This window comes from Manis javanica, chromosome 3 (assembly GCF_040802235.1).
Source record: "Manis javanica isolate MJ-LG chromosome 3, MJ_LKY, whole genome shotgun sequence".
Taxonomy (NCBI): domain Eukaryota; kingdom Metazoa; phylum Chordata; class Mammalia; order Pholidota; family Manidae; genus Manis; species Manis javanica.
In genome coordinates, this window is record NC_133158.1 from 66,215,233 (window position 1) to 66,232,217 (window position 16,985).

At 38.2% G+C, this 16,985-nt stretch overlaps 1 protein-coding gene and 1 non-coding gene across 29 annotated transcripts in view; one reads left to right on the forward strand and one right to left on the reverse strand.

The window, feature by feature from the left end:
• Positions 1-16,985, forward strand: part of ZBTB20 (zinc finger and BTB domain containing 20) — an 832,086-nt gene that overhangs the window by 654,291 nt on the left and 160,810 nt on the right. The gene's annotated exons all lie outside the window — the stretch shown is intronic.
• On the reverse strand, positions 15,658-15,762 carry LOC118971508 (U6 spliceosomal RNA). Its single transcript, XR_005059944.1, has one exon. It is a non-coding gene; the product is annotated as a U6 spliceosomal RNA (small nuclear RNA).

Genomic DNA, 16,985 nt, shown 5'->3' on the forward strand with positions numbered 1-16,985 from the left:
TAACCATCTGCCTCGTGTGATTTCTCCAGGAGGTCAGTGACCAAGCTGGAAGCTCAGAGGAGATGTGTATTTGAGTTCAAATTAGAAGGAGGTTTGACCTGATATGTGTGGAAAGACAGGAGGGGTTTTTAGGTGTTTTTTGGTCCCTCCTGAGGCCAGAATGAAACAGCAAGAAAAGGCAGGTGAGTTCTTCACATACCAGGTTTGTGCCCACATTGCACCGGGCACTGTGTTTGTAAAGAAAAAAACAGGTGAATAAGGCATCCTCCCTGCCCTCAAATTGCTCACAGTCTCAGGAAGTTTGCAGGCTGCCATCTGGTCCAAAATGCCAGGAACAGGTGATTAGATAACCTTTACCAAAAGACCGAGAAGCCCATGTCATTCCTTTTCTTTCTACCACTTGCTTCTTCCTCCCATCCTGGCATTATCCAGCACTTTCTTGCTTTCTCAAAAAAATATCTACTGTCTGCCTTATTGTCAAGCCTCTAATATGCATCATGCACATGTGAGTGACACTTCTGATTTCTCCCATCATCATTTTGCCAAAATATGATCATTTAGGAACATGAGTGTGGTATTGGTGCTGTGTAAATTTCCTCTCAATTAAAAGAGCTGGCATCTCACTGTACAGAAAGTCTACTTATTTGAGGGAAGGAGAGTGAAATAGTAGGTAGATAAGACAGGGGAAGGAGAGAGAAGAAGGAGGAAGGAAGGTGGTGAAGGAAAGAAAAGGTAAAGAGCTTCTTAATTACAGAAGACCTTATGCAGCGGTTCATCCCTGTTATTCAAGGGGACTCCCTTTTGAAATGAATAAGCCTGTTTCTGATGATGACCTACACCCTCAGCCTCCAAAAACAGCTTCCAGACCTGCAAACATACAGAGTACTCTAGACTAGTACTGGTAACATAAGATAAGATATGAAGATGACTGGATAGATGTGGAAATTTCTAATTTCCAACAGAAGTAGGCTTCCTTAGTCGCATTTATTCTAAGCATTATAAAATGAGGGCTTAGAAAGAGGTGGAGGCAATGGTGGCTTTCCTTTATGTGAACACTTTCCCTTCTGCTAGATTGCCTTTAGGAAATGATATTAGGGCCATTTGACTCAAATCTAAATTGTGGATACATCTGGAGTAGAATTTGGCAGCTGTTGAGCAAAGCAGCTGTATTTTTTTTAATATTTACTTCTTTCATAACTCTATAATTCACACTTATTGTAAAATATTAAGAAAGTATAGAGTAAGAAGAAAACATCCATAATCCCACTACACAGAAACAACTATTATTAGCAATTTCTTAGATCACCTACTAGTCTCTTCTCTGGATTTAACATAAGTGAGCATACATTGTATGTGTTGTATCCTATTTTTAAATTAAATATTATATAAAAAACACCACCTGGTGTAACTACAGACTCTTTGTAAATGCTACTGTAATGTGTGCATAATTTCCTATCATATAAAACCCCCAAAATTTATCTCACTATGCCATAGATGTAGATACTTGAGTTAGTTCCAATATTTGAGCTTTCAAGTCCTGTAAGGCAAGATCTACAGTTCATCACCTGAAATTGTCAAACTCAGGTGGAAACCTGAGGCGGGCAGTGATGTCACCCATCAAGTAAAGGATCAGACAATGACATCACCCTAGTAAAAGACCAATTGCTAATGACAACGAAACTCATATTTGAATTTTTAAGTGTTAAGGACTTATCTAAGCTTTTTTCCCACCAAAGTGAAGGTATCTAATTTTAGTATACATTTAATTTTGTTTGAATTTGTTGCAGTGACTATATGAAAAGAAGAAAGTAAGATTCACTCAAAGTCTCCAGACCAAAGATAACCACTATTAACACTTGGGGAAATATATTTCCACACATATCTATTTATCTGTCTCTTTTTCTTTCTCATTGTCTTCTTCTAAAATAAAAGGGAAATATTCTACTTTTTTGTAACCTTCTTTTTCACTCAACATTGTATAGTCATTTTCCATTTAATAAATACAGATCTGCACTATGTTTTGGACACCTACATTGTACTCCAGCATAGGATAATTTATTGAATTATAATCATTTGTTGATGGACATTTAAGATACTTGGAATTTTCTCCTAATGAAACAATGCTACAACAACTATCTATACACATACCCATTTTTAAAATGTTTTTGCCTAATTATCTCCTTAGGATCAATTTCTAGTAGTGGATCTGCCAAAGTAAAATTTATCTATTGCTCAGCTGTCTCCCAGTTTATCAAATTATACTTCCACCAACAAAGAGAGACTGCCCTTTTCTCTACATCTCTGCTAATTTTATAATTGTCTATTTTTGTAATGTTTGCTTATAAGTGAATATTTTCATATTGGAGGTATGAGATGCTTTTTCCAAGCATAAAACCAAAGTCTGAAAACTTAAAGAAAAATATATTAAATTCTATTGTATGAAAATAAAAATCACTGTGATAGTAAATATTTTTTTTTCACTGGGAAAAATTTTGTGACATAACCCTAATATTGTAAGAGTGGTTATAAATAAGCAATGGAAAGGTGAATGACACAAAAAGTTGGAAGGGCAAATGAGCAGTCTAACACGTGTTTAGTTACTTAGTCCCATTACTTACTGCAAAAAAGGTGCTTGAAGTCGCACAAGGTCACCTCCTATGCTCTGATGGCAACACCCACTCTGACTTCCATCCTGGGGAATGTTGTGGGGCACAAAACGCCAGTCAGGCCACCTGCGGAGTTTCTGGGTGGGGAGCAATTGGTACTTCCCTGATATATATATTTATATTTCTTTGGCACCACCATGCCTCAAAGAGGCAGGCTAATTGTTCACTCACATGAATGTAAAAATGATTATCTAAACTCTCCCACCAGACTCCAGGATCAATAAATTATCGGGAAGGGAAAAATACACACTGGCAACATCGCCTGATCCATGTCCCCAGGGCAGAATTGACACTGTTCTTCTACCAGATGTAGGTAGAGATTTCTGGGTTTTCTCATAAATAAAGTGCTAGAGGCCATGTCACGAATGTCCCCCACCTTTCCCTCTGTCTTGCTGACCCCCATGTATACTACTACATACTTAATGACATGGAATATTTTCCAGCAACTGCAGGGAAAGTGAAAGACACTAGAGAGGCAGAAATGCCACACTGACAGCATCAGCCCCTGCCCTACAGTACAGATGGGACAGGGAGTCTTCCCTGTGTTTTGCAGTAGGGAGCATCAAGGTTCCTGGAATGAGTTCCCCAAGACTTTCAGAGGGGCAGGAGTTATACAAAGCTGTTCTCAGAGGCAACTGGAACATGCCTTCAGCACAAAAAATTAATTTGCAGATGATAAGGGATTGCATGTGCTCTGGGAAAAACACATTAAATATTGTATAGAAGCCCCTTTGGCCAATCAAAAGCTAAAGTGAGTAGTAGGAACCAGGCTTAGTAAGTGGCATGTTCCCTAACTGAACAGTCAGACTCCCCACTTTGTGAGGGTATGGTTGCAGCCAGGCTTGGTTGCTACCGGACATGCAGTCAGCTCATATAATACCCTGGGTTCAGAATGCTGAATGTCTGGCTTTCTTAATGATGCTCTTAGGAATCTTCACGTATTATACACCTGCCTCAGTAACATATGCAGAGGCCAAATGGGGACACAGTAATAGTAATCTGTGTTGAGAGTTATTAACGAACATGAGTTTCCTCATGTTCTTTCTGTCCCTTTGCTTTTCTTCCCTAAACATCATGGTTGCCTGGTTCAGAGCTGGGAGGGATGTATATATGTGGTATACACATGTCTATGGTACTGGACAACCTACTTATTCAGTCTTTCTACTAGAGCATCTGCAGAGACATCTTGTAGAAGAGGTCTTTGCAGAAACAGTTAAATATTTTTTCCAAGTTAACATTTTCTATTCTTCTCTTACATACTCTTTCTCTAGCCTCTTTGCTATTCCTCATCCCTCCTAATATGGGGATATTGAAGACAAATCAGTATACCTTATCCCAAGAATTCTTTCCAGATTTTTATTTAGAATGGGCCACTTTATCTTTCACACTTTGGTAAGCTAAACTTGATTACACCTTTAGTTCCTCTCTACAAAACTTCTAGGCTTTTTGGTACATGGAAAATAATTATCACCTCTAATTTAAAATGATGCCTATATTTTGGATGAGAGAAGCATGTGTCTCATGAGAGATTTTGAGTAAAAGTTACACCTAAAGCCCTTAACAATGTCCTTTGGTCTGGTCCTTACAAGCTAGTCAGGATGTGTAAGAGAAACACTAGGAAATCTCAGACTCATTTCTGGGAATTTTTTCCCCTACTTTTTTCTATCATCACCATGCTTGAATAATGGCCACTACTGGGTTCTTCACCAGTAAATTTCACATGTTCCTCCACCAGTTATGTGATAGTACTGTTCAGTAAAGGTTAACAAGAGTCTTACTCCTGTTTACTTAGCCAAAATGCCAAAATATCAACACTATCTATCCATCTACTTGTAAAGAACCAATTTATTCATCATGTAATTACCATCGTTCATTACCATCAGTCATCTACAATAGGGACAGAGGCCAGCCTCCTCACAGTAGGCTGTGTGTTCGCCACTCCACCAGAGCCCCTGGTACACCTAGGAAAAGAGTTTCAGAAATGTACACTAACATCTGGAAAACTACCTCAAAGATCTAAATCTCGGTGAGGAATCCAAGTGAATTCTTACTGGCTACTATCATTCGGAATGTTTCCCTTTTACCCCAATAACAAAGAACTACAGCCAGAACACTTAGAAGAATTCCTTTTGAGCCATTTTTGTGTTGGATTCTGTTTCATTCCTTCTTAGGAAATGGGGGATTACATTTAAATTCCAGATAAATTCCTTTGCCTTATAAGAAATGAAAGTATACTTTTTGACTGCTGTGCTGAAATGAACTTTCATGAAGTGCAGCCTCCAGCACTCATCTCCACCCTAGTAATGACCTAGAGTTGAAGACCTTCTTTGGAGAGAAGACATTTCTGGGCAGTCCCTGAAATGGATGCAGACTTTAAAGCAGAAAGGGATGCAACTAGCAGCCAGAAAAGCAAAGGAGAGCTGGGGGCACATTAACAGGACCAGCTACCCTAAAATGAATTACGCTTCAGTTAAGATGGAATCGAAACATGAATTCTAGGTATTTATCCATTTCTAGGATGGTGCAGGAGTTTAGTTTCTTCTCATCTCTTAGAAAAATTCTTTTTGTAAAAATAGCTTGATCTAAGATGAAAAATTTCCCCATGCCATAGTCAGATTATTTCATAGTAACAGTATACCCCTTGGCAGACCACACTGACTTGTGGACCAGCCTGAGCATCCAGGGCAAATAGACTCAGTGCCCCAGAGGGACAGAGTCAGGGCCAGCTGTGGACAGGAGTCATTATCATCTTCCAAAAACTACCCCAAATCAGCCATTTATTTCCTTTCTCAACAACAGGCATTGGAAAACTTAAAGATCAAAGTTCCTTTTAAGGCCTGAGCTACTGATGTATTTATATAGAGATTCTTTCTAGGTCAGCTACAGCTACTTTTGTCTGTGACCCAGGACTCAAAGCAGTCCCATACAGGAACACATGTACTAGTCTAGTGGTGTGGGCTTCTCTCCTGCCTATTAGATGCATTACAAATTTGCTTCTAATGGGGCCTCTCTGCATTCCAACAGAAATATTTCTGGAGCTCTCCTGGCTCCCACAACATGTGCTGGGTGCACATTTAATATGTTTTAGCTTTACTGCCTGAAGATGGAATCAGGGACATCTACCTGCTCTTGACAGTGCTCTGGCTCTTGCAGTTGCAGAACATAATGTATGTATCAGTAATGAAAATCTTAATTAAGAAAGCTGCATCATTGTCCATGAACACTCATTTTTCTCCCCCTGCAAAGCCCTTTGTGTATTGCAGTATATACCTGGTCCAGACAGACAGAGCCCTCGAAGAGCTTGTCTAGCAGATCTTCTCTTGATTATTATTAACAGCTAGCGAATGACAAAATCTTGCTCTCCTTTTGTCTTGAAGCTGAAGCTTGGAACAGCGGAGCACACAATGTACTGTAGGGTTTGTTTGTGTTTTTTTAAACTTGCTTTTATTACATTGGTAGGTTTAAAAATTCGACAGTGTTGATCAAAACTAATTTAGGTAACTTAGAATTGCCAAAACACTAGCAGATGCATATTTACACATATACTCTCAGAGAAATGTAACTTTCCATATAGAAGCAATGCACAAATGTCAGAAGGGACAATTTTAAGCTGTCTGCTCATGTTTCTGGCACCTTTGGCCTCTGGTGCTTGAAGCCTGCCATATCCCTGCTTATGACCTTAGTAGTTACTTCTTCCCCTGTGCCAGTGTGCACGTGCCAGCTTGTCATCTATACGGAGTGTAAGAAGCTTTGGAGGATGGAATCACTTTAGGCAGACAATTAACTGTACCCATAAAAAATTGAAAGAGTTATCAAGAAGGTCTTTTGAGAAGGGGATCTATAATTATGTTTATGAAACAATACTTTAATAATGCCCAAATCATAGTCCCCCAAATAAAAAGTTGATTCATTTAAAATTATCTTAAAAGCCTCAAAGCATTTCACTCTTAAAAAGTCGCAACTCCTACTATTAATTCTATGGCCTTGAACCATGCCCTACATCATTAGGAGAGAGACTGATGTCTCATTCACTTGTATATCATTCAGTTTTCTGCATTTTCTAATTCTCTGGTCTACAGTGTTAACCATTTTCTGGAAAAGCCATGTAAATAACTGATTTGGGCTCTAGCCACACACTTACTTTCTGCTGGAATGGAATGACATACCCACCTAAAGAAGGTCTAGTAATAAATATTTAGGGCCTGTCTTCTTACACTGTACATATACTGTCCTCATCAAGAGCGGGGCAGACACACTCTCATGGTCCTAGTGTGATCTGTTTATTTATTCTGTGTAGAACTTAACATGCTTTAGCTCATTGATTTTCAAAATCACAATAGAGTAAGTTATGGTCAGTTTTCTGCCTATGTGTAATATGAGAAAATTTGTGTAAATATTCTCTATATATCATGCAAGTTGTAAGGAAGACTTTATTATGGGAAAATTATTTTCAAATATTCTCATGTTAAAATCTCATGGTTGCACTCAACCTTTTTAATTAAGGTTGAATATGAAAAGTAAATAAAAATAGATTAATTATTTTATACTGGAATCATAAGAGGTTAGAAGACATGTTATCAGGGCTCTTGGTTGCTTGATAGGAAACTATGAGCAGGTTGTTTTATTCTGAAAGATTTTCCTTTTGAGGAACCATCTGGCAAACACTGCTGTAAATCCTAAATCAACTGTGAAGTAGTTGGCCTAGAAATACATTGCAGGTATATAGTATAAGGCATATAGTAGGCTATTCAGTAAATGTTTGGAGAATGAATAAATTAATAAATTAATGAAAAAATAAAGGACAGAATGCATTTTGTTGGCATTTCAAAGACTAAGCCAGAAGATCAGGTATTTTTCTTAATTGTGGAAAGTCCTTACTTAGGAGTTTGAAGTGTGTTGAATTCCTAGATGTTGATCTTTGACATTCCAACAATAAAATACTCAATAGAATTGTGAAGAGTTTTAAGACTTAAATTGGGGTAGATCAGTTACTTTCTGCCTCTAGAACACATACACACACATATACATGTATATATGTATGTGTGTATATATTTGCATATATATACATGTATATATATACATACATAATTTGCATATATATACATGTATATATATACATACATAATATACAGTATATACATACATATATATGTAAACAATTACTGGATCACCATGTATAATGTACTTAACTGTGACTTGTAAATAAAAATGTTTGAAAAACCCCCCCAAAAAATGTGGGTAGATGAAGAAAATATCTTCTTCCATTCAGCATATCTACGATTTGCTTATAATGAAAGTGACTAGAACCACTAGAAAGGGCAAGCAGCAGGCCTCCTCATCCTCATGATTTACCGTCCTCTCTGCCTCTCTGCTACCTCAGTGTGCTTCCTCATCATTTTTGTGCCTTAAAAACCATACGTTGTACCAACTTTGGCCCAGTCAACAAGCCCAGGAATCAAACAGGTTTAGGGCCAGGGAGTGCCATGCAACTGGAGTAAAAGATCTTTTGAAAGCTTATTAACTGACTGTAAGGATACTCTTCAGTTCAAACCTGGCCACTCTTTGTTCTCACATGGAAATACGTCCACTCACAGTGTAAAAAGTGTCCATATTGGGAAACACACACCTCAGTGGTCCTCCAGAACACAATATTTATGTCAGAGCCTAATGAGCTGTTCATAAAGCAACATACAGTTTGCTGTATTTAGATGCCCATGACTTCCTTATTTCAAAAGCAAGTACCTTTAAACATAGTAATAGCATTTCTCTATATGCAAACCTCTGTACATAAAAAGGTTTACATTTTAAAACAAACATGTTTTTGAGTCTTATCCAAATTCAAAAAAAGCATCTGAAAAATTTAACAGCTGAAAAACACTTTCTCCTTGCTGGGAAAACTTAAACCTTGCTAGGCTTTATGCAACTTAAAAAAAAAATCACTTCTGTGCTGAGAACTAGCTTGAGAAATCTCAGCATGAAAGGTTGTTGGAATTTTTTTTTCTTCATAGAGCTAAAAACCAATCGTTGGTTTTAGAGTAATGCCACAATATGCATATGTTTTGTCAGGAGCAAATATGATCTAATTTCAAGGGCGTTTTCAAAAAAGATCAGGTGGGAAATGATAAAGGCCACTTAAGCAGTGATCCAGTGTCTGAAAGCAAAGGTTGAGGACATCATTGTGCCATCAAGGTCTAGAAACGCAGCTAACCCTGAGCTGGTTGTTACTCTTTGAAAAGCCTATAGGTATTTGCTTTATTATCCTCTCGCTCAATCCTTACTTAGCCAAGAGGATCTCACAAGGGAAGCACTGCTCTGTGATGGTGTCCTGGACTTCGTTTTCTCTTTGTTTCAGCACTTCAGTAAATGGTTTGTTACCTGCCATTATGACCTGCATGCATTTGCTGAGCAGTTTTTCAAATCAAAACAAATTATGTTGCTATGTTTCTAGGAAGCTGAACCATGTTCAAGATAGTATGGAACTGGAAACAGAGCATTTGTATATCCATGCAATTGTATGTTTATACTGGACACATATGTTCAGGCATACTTGGAAAAATAGAAATAAAGGAAAATAGGCTGGACAATGCAAATATGGAAATATAGCTTGTTCAAACATTTGCAGCCCATGCTCCTAACAGAGTACACATGTAGAAGAGACTTTATAAAGAAGGCCCACACTCCAGCATATTCCCCTGAATACTCTCAGGGGAATAAAGAAGAAAATAAATTTTAAAAAGCTGTTTTTTTAATATCATGCTGGCTACCTTTAGAGTGTGATACTTTGGGTGGTGACTTAGGGGGCCATGGATGGGAGAAGAGAAAACAGCAACATATCTCTATTATTTACAGGGTGATTTTGAGAGAAACAAGTCCTTCCTTGAAGACAAGCTTAGATATTTCAAGACCTCTTCAGAAAATTTTTTCAGCACCTTCTGTGCTCCAAATTGAGGCAGTTTGCATCATGTTTCAGTATAATTGAGTAACAGGCTGGCAAATTCCCTGCTTGCCTATTCACCAAAATCCAAAATAGAACTCACAAAAACTCCCTCTTTTAAACCCCTGCCCCACACAAAACACCCCACTGTGGCCCCCAGGGAGGAACAGACCAGTAAAAAACAACCAGTAAATAGAGCCAGCCCTGAAAGATAAATTCCCAGCTGTAACTGTGGCACTTTGCTCAGTACTGTGAGCTTGCTAGAGCTGGCACATTTTTTATAATACAGATGCATAAATGTGCTGTCTAAGGCACAAGAGTTGCAGCAGCCCCTTGGTGTTTCTGGTGTAGAGGATATTGCACAGGAGTAGCCTTCTCAGACCCAGAATAAAAGACTTAATTTACCATCTGACTAATTTTTTAAATTGTGACCTTCTGTGACTTAAGTTTTCATGTTTGTTGAAAACTACCTTTTTCAGATATCCGCAGCATCTTCCAAATTCAGACTTTCACTGGTTGTCTTACTCACACATATGCACATATGCATACACATTTACTGATTATATAAAGTGAAATATGTAGATATGGATCACTTCATAGATTTTTCTAAAATGTGTGTGTATATGTGTGTGTTGTGTATATAATAACGAATTATTTTACAGTGAACATAAGATAATTAAACCAGTGGGAAATCATTGTTCAAAACCAAGATGAATATCAATATTTTTGGATTAATATGCATTCTTAGACAGCAGCTTATTTTATAAAGTACCCCTTTTTATTCTCTAAAATTATTTTCTAGAATAAAATTTTAAAATAAATATTACTGATTAAAGTGAAAGGAAGGAAAACATGGTCCAACCAGAGGTCCAGTTAGACTTCCAAAACTGGGCCAAAATTTTGTCCAAAATTCAAATCTGGCCTCTAATGGGTAAAGATGAGAAATGCTGAGGTTGTTGCAAAAGAGCACAAGGTCCAAAGGCCATTCCCAGTACCTCAGAAATCAATTCCAGGGGTTCAGACCTGAGCTTGGTAACAGCCTCTGCCTGTTCCTGTGTCCTTCTGGACACATTAATTAATCTTTAAACCTCAATTTCTAGCTGTAAAATAAGAATAATAATAGCAATTGCTTTAGAGAACTCTTAAGATTAAATAAGATACTACATGTGAAACATGTATTGAGCACATAGAAAATGCTCCATAATGATAATTACTAATCGAAATTATATCAACTTTGGCAGTATTTTTGGAATAAGCGCCTAACCTGGAGATAGAGATGATAAAGACTTCAGTGTGGTGTCTCTGCCATGTTTCTCAGTTGATACATGATGATCGTTTTAGAACCACAACACCTATAATTGTGCAACCTGCATTTTGTTTTATCAAGGTGCCATTTGTTGCCCACTAATAGTGTGCCAGGCACTATGAAAGGCATACGATGCACATCATTTCATATAATCCTTATAAGCAGCCTTTGAAATTATTATTATCATACCCACTTTTCAGACGAGGAAACCAAAGCTGAGAAGATATCAGCAGCTTTCCCAAAGGTACCTGACTGGGTAATACTGGAGCCAGACTTGGAGTCAGGCAGCTAGTACTAACTTCTCACTAAGAAATAATTACAAATTTCAGAAACCATTGTTTATTGTAGATAAATATATTTTTTAACCTTTTCATTACAAACATTTCAAACATATATGAAAGTAGGAAGAACATCACTTTGAACCCTCCCTAGGTACTCATTCAGCTTCAACAATCTATCAGCTCATGGCAAATTTGTTAGATACATGTATATTTCCAAAATGGAAATAAGCTGTATGTTTAACTCTAGGGGGACTGGTTAAGAGTATTATGATAAATACACTAGATAGAATTTTTGAGCCATTAAAATGCTTATAAAGAGCTTATTATAACCTGGAATATTTGTGATACATATTAGTTAAAAGGCAGCATACATAATTATACGTACTGTATAATCACAACTATTTTTATTTAAATAATACCTTGTGGATCTTGGAAATCTCACATTCAGAAACTTTAGAATATTTTTTTCAAAAAAATTGCTTTTCTGTGTTTCCTAAATTGTATATCATGAGCATATTTTATTTTTAATAATACAAAAATTATTTTCTTAATATTCAGAAAAATATATAGGTTACTTGTGTGAAGAGAGGGCTTATTTATCTGACTTCTCTATGGCAATCAATTTTTATACAACAGAACATCCCATATAACAGTTCATCTTCTCTTAATTATCAAAAGATGTATTTTATTTTAGTAATACTGTTTCTATATATAATTTCTTAAATTGATATACATGTCCAACTTTCTTCAGACATACTTACCATAATTTAAAGTTTCTAAATGACAAAGGGTTATCATCTTAAACAGTCATCGTGTTGTGTTGCTACTGATGCTGATAAGGATGCGGAAGTATAAAAATAAGGCTGTATATTTTAATATTATTTTGTGGTTTCCAAGCAGTTCCATGTGGCATTAACCATTTAGTCCTTAGTCTATGATATTATTTGCTTCTGTGTTTATTTACCTCAGACTGCTATATTTTTAGTTCTCATGTCGCCTTTTTACAGTTTTTATTTACCTTCTTTACCTATCAAGTTACTTCATGTTGTACAAGCTTTAGGATCCCTGTTCCCCCTCTAATGAACTACTTCTAATATGATTTGATCTAGGAAAACAACCAACTGGCATTGTTTAGGCTGTGTATAAAGTCCAGCATTAACTCATTCATTTGACAAATGTTTGTGAGCAGTGTACTGTGTACTCAGGATACACAGATAGACAAGACACCCGTCCTGCCCTCAAAAAAGTTTTAATCTGGCAGTAGAGCTGAGACATGTGCCTCTTTTGCTAGAACCTGCGTACAAAGTGATATGTTCTCTGAATGTAGTACAAATAAAATATTATTGGCGTTATAAGAAGGACTAACTGGGGGTTTTACCAGAGAGGTATGTCATGGGATTTGGGTTTTAGGGGGCAAGGAGGCCTTGAGCATACAAAGACAGAAAAAAAAAAAAAGAATTCTGAAACCACGAGCAAAGCCCAGAAGAATCAAAGGGTAAAAACTCTGCAAAGAAGTAGTAGAATTTAGCTACAGTATGGAGTGTAAAAACGAGTAGTGGGAAATAAAGTGGTAAATGTAGATTGGGACCAGAAAGTGAAAGGACTTGATTACCATACTAAGGAATTTGGACTTTATTCAGTAGACAAGGGGGAGCTATTGAAAGTTTTTAGTAGGAGAGTAACATAATCAGAGCTGTGCCTCAGAAAGATTAATCTGGCAATGGTGAATGAACTGGATTGGAGTAGGGAGAGACCCGAGGGCACAGATCAGGCAGGAGACTATCACAGCAGTCCAGGGAAAGGCAATGAGGGCCCTAACTAGGGCAAGGGCAGAGGACAGGAACAGTGCTGGTGAACTGATTTACGAGACACAGCAGAAGGAGAATTAATCCATTCTATTTGGGGAGTTAGGGAGAGAAGGCACCAAAACCTCGCTGTGATGTTCAGCCTGAGTAGGGCCATAAAGAGAAGCAGAGAGCAACAGAGGGGGAGCAGCCTGGGAAGGGGAAATTTAATTTTAATTTTGAACATACTGAGTAAAGGTGCTGACTGGGTATCCACGAGAGACCCCCTGGGCTTTTGGAGACATGAGACTACAGTGCAGCAGAAGGGCCAGGCTCGGAGATGCAGACTGTCAGTTCTTGAGTTGCCTCTGTCTTAAGGACAAAGAGGCAGGAGGCAGAATTATCAGAGACCTGAGGTATTATTATCGGCCTACTTGATGCCACTTTTGGCTGCTTACAGGTGTTTTCCACTTTCTTTCTCTTCTTAACAGGATTTGAAATGCCACATAAGTGACTTGCAGATGGGTGAATTATTGTTTTATACACATAAACATACAAATATAAAGTAATGCAGTAGCTTGGAATATAGCTAATGGGGTCAATTTCCCATTATCCACAGTCTTTATCTGCACATATAATATATTCCTGTGTGACCTTAGAGAAGTAAGTGTACGTCTCAGGGCTCAGATCCCTCATAAGTTAAATGAAGAGGTTAATTAAGATCCTTGGTCCCCATAACTGGCTGCAAGCAGCCAAAACTAACATTATATCAGAACCACTTGGAGAAAGCAGTGGAGAGTCCCAAGGCTCAGCAATCTTTATTTTCTAAACCTTCCTATGTGATTCTGATGTGCAGCCTGGGTTGGTAACCACTGGGCTAGACATTCTAGCTCTTCCATTCTGAAGTGTTATCAATATTTAGACAAAATGTGCTTTCTTTGCTACAGCTCACTAATAAGAAAATGTGTCCAAAATAATTAGTTGACTGTCAAATTCCATTTTTCTGTAACAAAGTCCTCTCCTCTCTCCTTTAAGTTAGGAGTAAGATATAAAGTGTAGTTGAAAAGCACTGTCATTTAGAAGTCTCCTGCAATGTTATAAAATGTGAAGATATGTTGGGGGTGGAGGGCAAATGGAAGGGACTGAAAACCAGGAAGGTAAGACTTGTGCACACAGCACGTTCTTCTCCCCCACCGCCGGGAGCGCCCACACGCCCACACTTCACCTGCGCCTGTGCTCTGCCATTGATTTTCGTGTTCCAGCTGTGCCTGCTGAGTGTGGGCCTTGCACTGCCTCTGATTGTACTGCCAGATTGTATAAACAAGCATCTCAGGAGCACCCATGCAGACTGTCTTAGTCCATCCAAGCTGCTATAACAAATACCATAAAATGGGTAGCTTATAAACAACAGAAGTTTATTTCTCACAGTTGTAGAGGGTGAATGTCAAGATCAGGATGCCAGCATGGCAGGGTGAGGGCCCTCATCTAGACTGCAGGCTTCTTTCTATACTCACATGGCAGAATGGACTGGGGAACTCTCTGGAGCCTCTTTAATAAGAACACTAATCCCATTTTCATCAGGGTTCTGCCCTCACAACCTTAGCACCTCCTGAATGCCCCACCTCCTAGCACCATCACATTGGCATTAGGATTCCAGCACGTGAATTTGGGGAGGGGAACACAAACATTTAGACCACAGCACAGATGCAGCACAAGTCTAAAATGGAGTAGAAAAGCTTATTGAGATTCTACTGTGGGCTCATCTTTAATATACCTCCTTGCTTGTTTTTCATCAGACATTTCATAATTTAACTTGTACATAACTCTATCATTACAGCAATATCTCAGCCTTCAGAGGAGATACATTCTGAAGGCCCGGCCCCCCCCCCCGCCGCCGGGACCTAGAGCATGTGTGCTAGGCCACTCAGGCAGAAGGAGCAGGGAACTGAGGTATCAGTTCTTTCTCCACTTTGTATTCTCTTTCTCCCTTCCTTCCACTGAGGAAACAGTTTGCTGAATTTGACAGGTTAGGCTGGATTAACCTGGCCTGGAGAAACAAGGTGGACTTTCGGTCATCTGCAAGTTTCCGCTTTCCAGACAAATTTTGACATCCCAGTTACTCAACAAGTATTTTCTGAGAAGCTGCTGTAAGTAGGATATTCTGCTCAGTTTTTACATCAGAAATTAGCAACCATTTGCAGTTTTGATTGCACACTGGCTACTACCAAAATTCTAAACATAGTGAAGAGTAGACCTAATGACAGTGATGATACTTGTATATTACATTTATATAGATCTTAGTGGTGTTTTCAGAATTCTGTTTGATACACTCCCCTCCTGTATGAAATCCTCTCTTCATTTGAATCACCACCCAGCACCCTCTGCCCACTCTTCAGCTCCAGTTATCCATTACCTTCCCCCAGTCAAACTGTAGCTTCTTGACTTTAATTACACTCAGTTAGGTGGTCTGGTAACCTCATTAAAGTAATTTACTCCAAGGTGTGAATGAGATTTAACCCTCTTGAAAAACTTGTATTTTAAAGGAGAAGCTTATTAGACAACTGGGTATTTCCCCCTCCAGCTTACTACCCCCCACATATTTTCTCTCTCTTCCTTCCTGTCTCTCTTCATCTATCCCTATCCCTATCTCTATCTCTCTCACATGTCCATGTCCCAATACTTTTTTTTTTATATGGAACACTTCATGAACTTGCATGTCATCCTTGTGCAGGGGCCCTGCTACTCTTCTCTCTGTATTGTTCCAATTTTAGTGTATGTGCTGCTGAAGCAAGCAAGCCCCTGTACTTTTAATGCCACGTGACACTCTCTGTGTCAGACACCTGTGGCCTCCCCTATGATGGACCAACCACCTTAGTTCCTAATCTGGTCCCACTCCAAATCCTGAGTTGTGGCTCCATCTTCTATTTAAAATCTTATTACTGCTCTTTAAATGTACCTCTTTAGATTCTGTCCCCTGCTCTCAGAGATAGTTTAGTAAAATAGCTGTGGAGAGAGATCCCACTTACTGTGCATGTGACATAGGCAAGTTATTTATCATCTCTAAATCTCTGTTTCCTCATATGTAAAGTGGGCATATTGGGAGGATTAAATATGATATATAAATAGGGTCAGTAACACTTTGTTGAATTCAGTACATACAGTGACTATTATTAATATGATTATCTCCACTCCCCCTAGTGCCTTTGATTTGGATTCCCTCTACTGGTTGTACCTTAGAAGATCCAATTCTTGAGTGTTCTGTGCTGGTCTGAACTAGTTTCCTAGACCTGACCTTTTCAGCTAGCTTACACATGAAGAAGATAATGACAGAGACCAACTTTGCTGAACAAAGACCGGTCATAATTTTATAAATACAAACATACATGTGATGATAATAAAAGGCAAAATTTGAAACCAGGGCTATTTCAAGAAGTCAGAGACTTATGACTTCTGTACCTTTTCTTAGACCATGAGTTTTATACTCTGAATGAAGATGAATTTAAGTCACAAGGTAGTGCTCAGCATAATTAAGAATGTGACCTCTCTGATAACCCATTGTATTAAGAATGCAAAGTCGATTACAAACTGAGGAAAATTGTTTACATTTCAAGGAGGTATTTCTCTCCCCCAAAAAAGAAAGGCAGATCTGGGGTTGCACTGAAACTCCACCACTTAAAATCCATGGACAAAAGGATGCCAAAGCCTCACATTAATCTGTTCCTGATAAGGAAACTGAGGCTCATATAAGTCAAACAAGATTAATGAGCCCATTTTGCACACATATTATGAAGGTTAGAAATTATGTATAAAAGGGGGGCATATTGTTTAGTGTAAATGAATACATTTCCTCAAAATCTAGAGCCAAGTTTCTCTCCAAGATGAAAAGGGACTGAAATTGTGTCCATCTTCTATATAGCTAAGCTATATTTAAAAACAAACAAAAACATATCTAGCTTCTGTAGAATATGGGAATAAACATTTTCCACATTTATGTTTTTAACCCCAATTTTCCCA